Source organism: Vicugna pacos, chromosome 1 (genome assembly GCF_048564905.1).
Source record: "Vicugna pacos chromosome 1, VicPac4, whole genome shotgun sequence".
Classification (NCBI taxonomy): domain Eukaryota; kingdom Metazoa; phylum Chordata; class Mammalia; order Artiodactyla; family Camelidae; genus Vicugna; species Vicugna pacos.
The window spans coordinates 3,543,303-3,555,364 of NC_132987.1; the positions used below are offsets into that span (position 1 = coordinate 3,543,303).

The window sequence follows — 12,062 nt, forward strand, 5'->3', positions numbered from 1 at the left end:
TTTGTTGAGTCCTTACCATGGCTCAGATACTTTCTCAGTGCTTTATACATATTAGCTTATTTAATCCTTGCAACAGTCCTACAGGGAGGTACAACTACTGCAGCCATGTGACAGATGAGGAAACAGGCACAGAGTGGCTTGGTAAGTGGTGGACCCAGCACCCTAACCCAGACAAGGCGACGGCAGAGCCATAAGCTCTTAACCATTGTGCTGTGAGCACTACACAAAATCTGTGAACTCGCAGAACTTACACAGTCACTATTCTTTACCCTCTATGTTTGTGTCAACTATAATTATTGTATATGTTCCCAACTTGGCTCAAAAATCCAACAGCTACTCATATTTCTTTCTTCATTAAACCCTTGTGAAAACTGTTCTCTTGCTGGTGGTTATACTCAGTTTTACAAATTACTTTTAACTTCAGCATTTCTCCCCATGAGCTCACAATCAATCAGAAATCTTCATGGGAAATTACAATCTTACAGAAATTCCACCAAGTCAAAGTTGTCCATTATTAATAGGGAAGTAGATAAAATGACCAATACTCAAAAATAGTGATGCCTTCAACGAGACACCAAAGGTGCCAAATTTTATTCTAGAGTTGACCTTTCCAGGATTTCTTTTGAAATTGCTAATCATACAGGAAGATTGAGAGAATCGTTGGAAACTAGATTTGAAAGACATCCTATAGATCATTTAGATTAAACTCTTATTTTTCCAAGGAGGAAATTGAGGCTCCCCAGAAGTTGGTGGCTAAATCACATCAGCAATGAGTTTCAAATCTATACACATTACATTCTAATACACCCTATATCTCACTTATTCATTAACTTAATTATCGGGACATAATTCACACTGTATAAAATTTAATCTTTAAAGTAGATAGTTCAATGTGTTTTAGTAGATTAACAGGATTTGCAGCCATTCTCACTAATACCAAAACATTTTCATGACCCCCAAAGAAACTCCATACCCATGAGCTGTTACTCCCAATTCTCCCCTTCCCAGAGTTCCCAGAAACCATTGATCTGCTTTCTTATTTATGGATTTACCCATTCTAGACATTAATATAGTGGAACCATATATTATGTGATCTTTTGTGTTTGGATTCTTTCATTTAACATAATGTTTTCAAGATTTATCCTTGTTGTGACATGTATCAGTACTTCATTCCTTTCATGCCTGAGTAATATTCCACTGTATGAATATACATTTAACAAATCTGTTCATCAGTTGGTGAATATTTGGGTTGTTTCTACTTTTTTTAGCTATTATGAATAATGTTTCTATGAACATCCATGTACAAATTTTTGTGTGGGTATATGTTTTCATTGCTCTTGGGTAGACACCTAGGAGTAGAATTTTTGGTCTTATGGTAACTTTATGCTTAACACTTTGAGAAATTGCCAAATTGTTTTCTCAAGTGGCTCCATCATTTTACATTCCCACTGGTAGGGTATAAAGGTTCCAATTTCTCCACATTCTTCCCAACACTTGTTATCGTCCATTTTTTGTTTTAAATTATACTCAACAGTATATTTGATGATACAAAGGAACAGATCAGCAAACTGGGAGGCACAGTGGTAAAAATCACCTGTCAAATAGAAAAAAAAATTTTTTTTTAAATGAGGCTAGTTTAAGAGACTTCTGGGACAACATCAGACATACTAATGTTTGCACCATAGCAGTTCCAAAGGAAAAGAGAGACAGAAAGGGGTAGATAACTTATTTGAAGTAGTAATAGCTGAAAAATTCCCTAACCTGGGAAAGGAAAAGGACAGCCAGGTCCAGGAAGCACAGAGAGTCTCAAATAAGATGAACCCAAAGAGATACACACACACACATACACACATTATAATTAAAATTAAATTAAAGATAAAGAGAGAATATTAAAAGCAGAAAAAGCAATTAGACGTGCAAGGGAACTACGATTAAGTCTATTAGCTGACTTTTAGCAGAAACTATATAAGCCACAAGGGAGTGGCACAATATATTTAAAGGAATGAAAGAAAAAAAATCCACAACCAAGAACCCTCTACCTGGCAAGGGTATAATTCAGATTTGAATGAGAGATCCAGAGTTTTACAGATAAGCAAAAGCTGAAACAGTTCAGCACCACTAAACCAGTTTTACAAGAAGTGTTAAAGGAACATCTCGAAGTAGAAAATAAAATACCACAACTAGAAAGACAAAAATTGCTAAGGGAAAAATCTTATTGGTAAAGGCAAATATACAGTAAAGGTAATGGATCACTACTTATAAAGCTAGTAGGAAAGTGAAAAGACACAGTAATAAAACCATCTATATCCACAATAAGTAGGTTAGGGGTACACAAAACAAAAAGATGTAAAATATGATGTCAAAACATTAAATGTGTGGTGAGGGGAGTACAAAGGCAGGGTGGTCAGAGTGTGTTCGAACTTAAGAGATTATCAACTTAAAATAACCACACACACACACACACACACACAGCTCATGGTAACCATAAACCCAAATCTATAATGGATATAAACATACAAGACAGCGAAAGGAATCCAAACATAACACTAAGGATAGTCATCAAACCACAAGGAAAGAGAGCAAAAGAAGAAGAAAGAAGTCATATCAAGCAACTTTTCTGACCAAAATGGTGTGAGATTAGAAATCAACTACAAGGAGGGGGAGGGTAGAGCTCAGGGGTAGAGCACGTGCTTAGCATGCATATGTCCAAGGTTCAATCCCCAGTACCTCCAATTAAATAAATAAATAAACCTAATTATCTCCTCCCCCCCCCCAAAAAATCCCAAATCCATAAAACCCAAATTCATAAAAAAAATTTTAAAAATCAACTACAAGGAAAGTACTACAAAAAACACAAACAAGAGGAGGCTAAACAATATACTACTAAACAGCCAATGAGTAAATCAAAGAAATAAAGCAGTGAATCAAAAACACCTGGAGAAAAATAAAAATTGAAACACATGATCCAAAATCTATGGGACGCAGCAAAAGTGGTTCTAAGAGGGAAGCTTACAGTGATATAAGCCTGCTTTAGCAAACAAGAATAATCTCAAATAAACAAGCTAGCCTTATGCCTAAAATAACTAGAAAGACAAGAGCTAACAAAAGCCAGTGTTAGTAAAGGAAATAAAAATGAGATCTGAGAAGAAATAAATGAAAAGGAGACTGAAAATAACAGAAAAAAATCAATGAAACCAAGCGCTGGTTCTTTGAAAAAATAAACAAAACTGATAAACCTTTAGACAAACTCATTAAGAAAAAGAAAAGAGAGCCCAAATCCATAAAATCATAAATGAAAGAGAACTTACAACTGACAACCGAGAAACAGAAACGATCATAAGAGACTACTACAAACAACCCTATGCCAATAAAATGGACAACCTAGAAGAAATGGATGAATTCCTAGAAACATACAATCTCCCAAGACTGAATTAGGAAGAAATAGAAAATGTGAACAGACTGATTACCAGTAATGAAATTGAATAAGTTATTTAAAAAAAAAACTCTCAACAAACAAACAAACAATCAGAATCAGACATCTTCACAGGTGAATTCTACCAAACAATTAGGTAAGAGTGAACACCTATCCTTCTCAAAACATTACCAAAAATTGAAGAGTAAGGAATACTTTTGAACTCATTCTGTGAGGCTGGCATCATCCTGATACCAAAACCAGACAAGGGCACCACAAAAAAAGAAAATTACAGACCAATATGACTAATGAACATAGATGCAAAAATCCTCAACAAAATATCAGCAAACCAAATCTAACAATACATTAGAAGAATCATACTCCGTGATCAAGTGGGATTTGTCCCAGGATGCAAGGATTTTTCAATATCACAAATCAGATGTGATATAGCACATTAACAAATTGAAGAAAAAACCCCATATGATCATCTCAATGCATGCAGAAAAAGCTTTTGACAAAATTCAACATTCATTTATGATAAAAAAAAAAACTCTTCAGAAAGTGAGTATAGAGGGAAACACATCTCAACATAATAAAGGCCATATATGGTAAGTCCACATATGCTAACATCACACTTAACGGCGAAAAGCTGAAAGCATTTCCTCTAAAATCAGGGACAAGAGAAGAATGCTCATTCTCATCACTTTTATTCAACATAGTATTGGAAATCCTAGACACAGCAATTGGACAAGAAAAAAGAAATGAAGGAATCCAAATTAGAAAAAAGCAGTTAAAACTGTAACTGTTTGCAGATGACATGATACAATATATGGAAAATCCTAAAGATGCTCCCCCAAAACTATTAGAACTAATCATGGATTCAGTAAACTTGCAGGTACAAACTTAATATACAGACATCTGCTGTGTTTCCATACACTAACAACAAACTATCAGAAAGAGAAATTAAGAAAACAATGCCATTTACAATTGCATGAAAAAGAATTAAACACCTAGGAATAAGTCTAACCAAGTATGTATTTGGAAAACTGTAAGACATTGATGAAAGAAACTGAAGATGACAAAAACAGATGCAAAGATATACTGTGCAAAAGGATTAGAAGAATACTGTTAAAATGACCATACCCGGCAAGGCAATCTACAGATTCTGTGCAATCCATATCAAAATAAGCAATGACATTTTTCCCAGAAATAAAGTAAATTCCAAAATTTGTATGAAAATGCAAAAGACCTCAAATAACCAGAACAGTCTTGAGAAAGAACAAAGCTATCGGTATCACCCTCCTTGATTTCACACTACACTAGAAGTTACAGTCATCAAAACAGTATGGTATTGGCACAAAAACAGACACATGGATCAATGGAAAAGACAGAGCCCAGAAATGAACCCACACTAACATGGTCGATTAATTGATGACAAAGGAAGCAAGAACATACAATGGGGAAAAGACAGCCTCTTCAATAGCTGATACTGGGAAAACTGGACAGCTACACACAAAAGATTTAAACTGGACTACTTTCTCATACCATATACAAAAATGAGCCCAAAATGGGTTAAAGACTTAAATGGTAAGACCTGAAACCAAAAGACTCCTTAGCAGAAAACATAGGCAGTTCACAGTTTGACATAGTCTTAGCAATATTTTTTGGATATGTCTCCTCAAGCAAGGCCAACAAAAGCAAAAATAAACAAATGGGACTACATAAAGCTAAAAATCTTTTGCACAGTGAAGGAAACTATAAAAATTTAAAAATTAAATTAAAATTAAAGGCAGCACAGTATGGGAGAAGATATTTGTAAACCACGTATCTGATAAGGGGTTAATATTCAAAATATTATTTTCAAATATATTCAAAATATTCAAAAGAACACATACAACTCAATATCAAAAAATATACAATCAAAAAATTGACACAGGAACTGAATAGACATTTTCCAAAGAACACAGAGAGATGGCCAACAGACAGACGAAAAGATGATCAACATCTTTTGACAGGGAAATGCAAATCAAAGCTACAATGAGATAGCACCTCACATCTGTCAGAATGGCTATTATCAAAAAGACAATACATAACAAGTGTTGCCAAGGATGTGGAGAAAGGGGAACCTTCGTGCACTGTTGGTGGGAATGTAAACTGGTGCCGCCACTGTGGAAAACAGTATGACGTTTTCTCAAAAAATTAAAAATAGAACTACCATACAATCCATCAAATCCACTTCTGGCTATTTTTCTGAGGAAAACAAAGCACTAATTCAAAAGAAATATGCACCCCCATGCTCATTGCAGCATTCTTTACAATAGCCAAGATATGCAAGCAATCTAAGATTTCACAACAGATGACTAGATAAAGAAGACATGGGGTATATATACAATGGCATATTACTCGGCCATAAAAAGGAATGAAATCTTGCCACTTGTGACAATCAATACAGTTGATGTGCCCAGTTTGGATGATAAATTATGTGATCATTAAGAGTGGTGTGCCAAGGGCAGGGTGGTGGGAGCAGTCTGGACCAAAGGTAGGCATAAAGGGGTATGTGGAGACTTTAAAAACAATAATAAAACACAGTTGACCTGCTTTTTATCATCCCAATGAGCTAGCAATTCTAATCAATGTCAGTAACGATCTGCTTCTTCCTGGCTGCCTGGACCACTTCCACCACATCTCCATGTTGGTAAAACAGCTGATACACATTCCCATCCCTAGAGATAAAGCTCGTACCAGTTTGGACATACTTATGCATAGGAAAACGTCTGGAAGAATAAGTCATAATTTATGATGGTTGAATGCCAAGAGTCTCAATCTTAAAACTAAGATAGTTTAGCCTGAGCTAAAATATAGCCCCAACATAGCACAAATCTGAGGAATCCAAGAATAAATCTGAAATTGTATGCCAAACTTGTAAATGATTGTTGTTTTCTTAAAACTCGAGTAGCAGAGTTATAAACAACAGGCATTAGAGTTCAGGAACAATTGTCTTGGCACTCTCTCTGGCTGGATTATTCCTGAAGCCACTGTGTTACAGATGCTTCTTTGCAACTGATGTCTGGTGAAGAGCATACTATTTGGAGATCTTTTTTTCCTTAAAACTTCCTTTTCTCTTCATTCTGTCTATGGTCCTTGTCATGTCTCGCATGAAGGTAGTTTAATGTAAATACTGGTTATTTGGTGATTTTCCTTCTCTTAAAATTTTTAACTGACCGTTGACATCCCCTCTTTAACAAACGGTCATGAAATACGAAGAATTCAAAAATAGAACATTTTCCCTATAAAACTCATGGGCAAAGTGGAAGTAAGTAAATAAATGTAAAATCCAGTTCATAAACTTTTTTTTTTTAACATCATGAGCGCAAATACACTAAGCCAAGGATCAGCAAACTTTCCCTGTGAAGAACCAGATAGGAAGTATTTTAGGATTTGTGTCCAACACAAGTATTCAGTTCTGTTCTTGCAAACTCTTGTTCTCGTTCAGCCACAGAAGGAGAAGCAGATATATGAACATGGTTGCAGGACTGTGTTAGGACTTCTGTGGTCCTCCCACTTAGAGACCCCTCCCATCATAACAAAACAAATTAAAAATCACCTTTAAATAGTTTTAGATACTTGAATTACTTTTTTGTTTTAGGCAAAATTTAATAGACTTTTGTGGAAAAAAAATAGACTTGTGTGGGCCCTAACATTGCATTTTTTCCTGATGTGAGAAGAATATTGAATATTTTTGACCCTAAAAGTTTGATATTTTTTTTCCTTCTGGCTTTTAAAGAAATTAAGGCATTTCATGGCTTCTAAAAGTCCTACGGGCCCCATTCACTCTGCCTTCTAGTACCTAGTAGATAAGTTGGCCCTGTGAGGCTGTGTTTCAATAGAACTATGGGTGGGGGAGGGTAAACCTAGTGGTAGAGCGCATGCTCAGCATGCTGGGTTCAATACCCAGCACTTTCATTTAAATACATAAATAAAACTAATTAACTACCCGCTCCCCGCAAAAAGAGCTATGTTTGGTGGCAGGCTACCAACACTACACTAAATAATTTTACAAGTTTAGTATTATGCTATAATCTCTATCATTCTGCCTGGTATTCGTTTTTAAATTTTAAAAACAATTGTTGGTGCAATTATTCTTCCTAAATGTATCTACTTCATCCATACCTTATTAATATTCATATTAGCTGTTAATCTGTTTCCTTACTTATTTCCTTATTTGAAAGTCCTTAATAATTATCACTGACCACTTGCATAGTTCTTCATTATATTAATGTATCCTAATTTATTCAACCAATTCTCTATAGATGGATATTTAGATTGTTTCCAATTTTTTCACAGTTCTAAACAATGTTGCAATAAACCTCCCAGCACAGTGGGAGAAGTATTTTTATAGGATGACTTATTAGGGGTGGAAATTCTGCATCAAAGGGAATGTCTATCTAAAATTATGATCGATATTAAACGATTGCAACAAAAAAAGGTTACGTTAAATTATATTTCCCCCAGGAACATATGGGAGTCCTTATGTCCTCATCTCATCACACATGTTTTAGATTTTGGAACCCTGACTGCAGGGAGAAATTCATATTACACATGGTTCTTCACATTTCTAGTTACTAGTGAGCCTAGGAATTATATTTCTCCTCTGAACTGTCTACCTAAGACCCTTCACAGCCATCTCTCCTCCTAAGTGTCTGTCTGGTAGTGATCTGGATACAGTCTTCACATTTATGAATATACACAGTCCTGGAAGTTTTATATTCTTTGTGGCTATTGTAGATGGAATCTTTTCTTCTACTCATTTTACTAAATAATTTTTACTGGCCACTTCACTGAAATTTCTTGTTGACTCATCTAGACTTTTCTAGTATATCCTTATTTGAAACAGAAATAATGATTACTTTGGCTCCTCCTTCTAAAATGTCTATATTCTTATATTATCTTATACTATTACATTGACCAGAACTTTGACAACAATGTTAAATAATGGTGGTCCCAATGTTTCTAACTTACTGGTAATATTTCAAGTGTTTCACCTTTAAGTGTGATATCCTGGCAGTTGGTTTGTAATATATATTTCTAACCATGTTAAGAAAATATCCCATCTTATTTAAACCTCAGATTTAAGAAAATCAAGAACAGCTACTAAAAAAACCCCAGCTACTAAGTATTACCCAATGCCTTTTCAGTATCTACTGCAATTACCATGTATGCTTTTTCTTTTATAATCTAATGATATGTTGATCTTTAACAAAATATTAGTAATTGATTAGAGTTCTTAATATTTACTATTCTTGAACAAACTCCACTTAGTCATCCTGTATTCTCTTTTATGTACTATTGGACTGTACTTGCTAATGCCCGATTCAGGAAATTCGCATCATTGTTCAGAACTGAGGAATGCCTGTCTTTTACTTCCTGTCAACTATCTTTGGTTTTGTATCAGTTCTCCTGGATTCCTAAGGATGATTTGGAAGCTGCTCTTCTTTCTCTTTGCTTCAAAACATTTTTTAAGGTAAGAATTATTCTTTATTCAAATGTTCCAATGTCCCCCAAATACATTTTATAGTTGAGATTTTTGAACCAGTATCCGTCAAAGTTCACATATTGTGTTTGCTTCTAACATCTCTGTAACTTCTTTTATTCTGGGACATTCCTCTGCATTTTCTTTCATAACATTGACTTTTTATGGAGTCCAAACCTTTCTTTGTATAAAGCTAATCACAGTCTGGTTCTCATTATTTCATCCTTGTGTCATTTTATTTAGTCTTCAACCTCGAGATTTCCCATAAATGAAAGTGAGGTCTAGAAGCGTGATTTGCCTTGGAGTGAACGTATGTCAGCAAGAGGCTCCTTAGGTGACGCTGTATTGCCTTAGGCAAGCTCCTGATGTGAGATTTCCCACCTGAGTAAGCCTCACTTTAGCCTATTTTGTTAAAACGTAGTGACTGACAAGGTTCCTCATTGTGAAGTCCTTTATTTCCCACTTTCCAATTAATAAGTCATCTGTGGAATGATTTATGTCACCATCTGACTATAATGTTCTCCAACATTCAACAGAATGGTTTTATTATCCACTGATGTTCCTTGCCCAATCCATTATTACATTTGCGGTTTCAGGAATCTGAGAATGTGGTAATATTGCTCTTTTTTGGAATATACTGAGATTTCCCTTGTGACTGAATTTAGGCTCACTTTTTTAAATGATTAGTGGATGCTTGAAAAGAAAGTATGTTTTTCCTGATGATACAAAATTTATTAATAATCTATTGGATCATCCTTATTTATTCTTGCCTGTCTCATCTCTTGAGAACTAAGGTAAGTACATCAGTGTTTCCTTCACACTGTATTTTCATCAATTCTCTTTTATTTCCTACATTTTAGCTTTATATAGCTCTATACCACACTAGTTATTTCCTAAGGTTGTGATAGTAATATCTTCATCGTGGACTGTAGTCTTCATTTGTTTATCCTTACAATGTGACCTTTGATAACAGTTTGCACCACCCCTAGATCAGAAGCTCAGTCAGTGCTTTGGGTCACTGTTGCATCTCCAGACTTTACTGGTACCTAGGCAGTAGTTAGTACTCAATACATATTAGTTTTTATTTTTTATGTTTAAAAAAATTTTTACTGAAGTGTAGTTGACTTACAATGTTAGTTTCAGGTATCAGCAAATTCAGCTAAACATGTACATGCATATGTTATTACAAGAAATTGAATATAGTTCCCTGTGCTGTACAGTAGGTCCTTGTTGTTTATCTACTTTGTATATAGTAGTGTGTATGTTAATCCCCAACCCCTAATTTATCCCTTCCTACCCTTTCCCCTTAAGTAACCAGTTTCTTTTTTATGTCTGTAAGTCTGTTTTTGGTTTGCAAATCGAATTTGTATTTGGGGCGGGGGGATTCCACATATAAGTGATATGATATTTATCTTTTCTGTCTGACTTACTTAATATGATAATCTCTAGGTCCATCTTTGGTTTTTTAAAAAAGAAGCAAAAACAGAAAAAGAGAGAGAGAGAGAAAAGAAAGGGAAGGAAGTTAAAAAAGCATTCAGCAGGCCTCACTTAATACATTATTTTTTGCTCTCAGTATTATCCGGTGTAACATTATAATCCCTGTTTTCTCTTGGCATATCATTAATATCAATTATCAAGTCTCTTTATTTTAGATATATCCCTAGTAGAGAGCATTTGGCTGAATTCAGCTTTTTGATCTGATCTGGGAATATTTTCAAGAGGGGAATTTAAACTCTACTTTATGTCATAAAATACGTCTTGGCTTACTTCTGCCACCCCTATTTTATATATCATCCTCTACTTTTCCCTACTGGCTTCTTTTTATTGAAGTACATTTGATTTACAGTGTTGTGTTAATTTCTGGTGGACAGCACAGTAATTCAGTTTTACATTTATATACATATATTCTTTTCCATTATAGGTTTCTTATACTATATCCTTTCTTGCAAGAATTAGAATTCACACTTTGTGATCCCAGTACCACAGGTATTTTCACTTTATTTCTAAGTTTAAATAGAAGTAATGCACTCTAGAAGTACACATATATTCTTGGGTTCTTTATTTTGATTGATCTTTCTGCCATCAAAAGCAAGCAGATCAGCTCTGTCCAGGAGAAATGGAATGCAAGCCAAGGAAGTAATTTAAAAGATTTTAGTAACCACATTAGCAAAGAAATAGGTGAATTAATTAAATAATATCTTTTACTTAACCTGACGTATCTAAAATATAATTTTAATATATTATCAATATGAAGATAAGTAATGAAATACTGCACATTATTTTTTCATGCTGAGTTCTCACAATCTAGTGTGTATTTCACTCCTATGGTGGGTCTCAATTCAGACCCACCATGTTCCAAGTGGTCAACAGCCATGTATGGTGAGTGGCTACCACACTGGTCACACACAGAAAATGACAATGTTTAGGTCCTCAACCCAAAGCCTTCCACCCCACTGCTCCAGGCCAAGGAGAGCAGTATCTTAGCACATCCATCGTCCTTACAACATACACCAGGTAGGAAGTGCTGGGCTGGATGACTTTCAGTAAGTGGTTCATTAAGACAGTGTTTCTCAATCACCTCACACCAGTCGGAATGGCTGTTATTAAACAGTCCACAATCAACAGATGCTAGAGAGAGTGTGGAGAGAAAGGAACCCTCCTACACTGTTGATGGGAATTTAAATTGGTGCAGCCCCTTTGGAAAACAATATGGGGGTTCCTTAAAAAACTAAAAATAGACAACATATGATCCAGCAATCCCATTTCTGGGCATATATCTGGAGAAAACTCTAATTCAAAAAGATACATGCACTCCAATGTTCATAGCAGCATTATTTTACAATAGCCAAGACATGGAAACAACCCAAATATCCATCAACAGATGACTGGATAAAGAAGATGTGGTGTGTGTGGGGGGGGGTGTAGGGGTGTGGGGTGGAATATTACTCAGCCATAAAAAAGAATGGAATGATGCCATTTGCAGCCATGTGGTTGGACCTAGAGATTATCATATTAAATGAAGTAAGTCAGACAGAGAAAGATAAATATCATATGACATCACACATATGTGATCTAAAAAAATGATACAAATTTAATTTATAAACCACAAGTAGACTCAGG

General features: G+C 35.1%; 1 protein-coding gene across 1 annotated transcript in view; it reads right to left on the reverse strand.

Annotated features, from left to right (window-relative positions):
* Window positions 1-12,062, reverse strand: part of COL6A5 (collagen type VI alpha 5 chain) — a 112,305-nt gene that overhangs the window by 93,823 nt on the left and 6,420 nt on the right. The window lies entirely within an intron of this gene.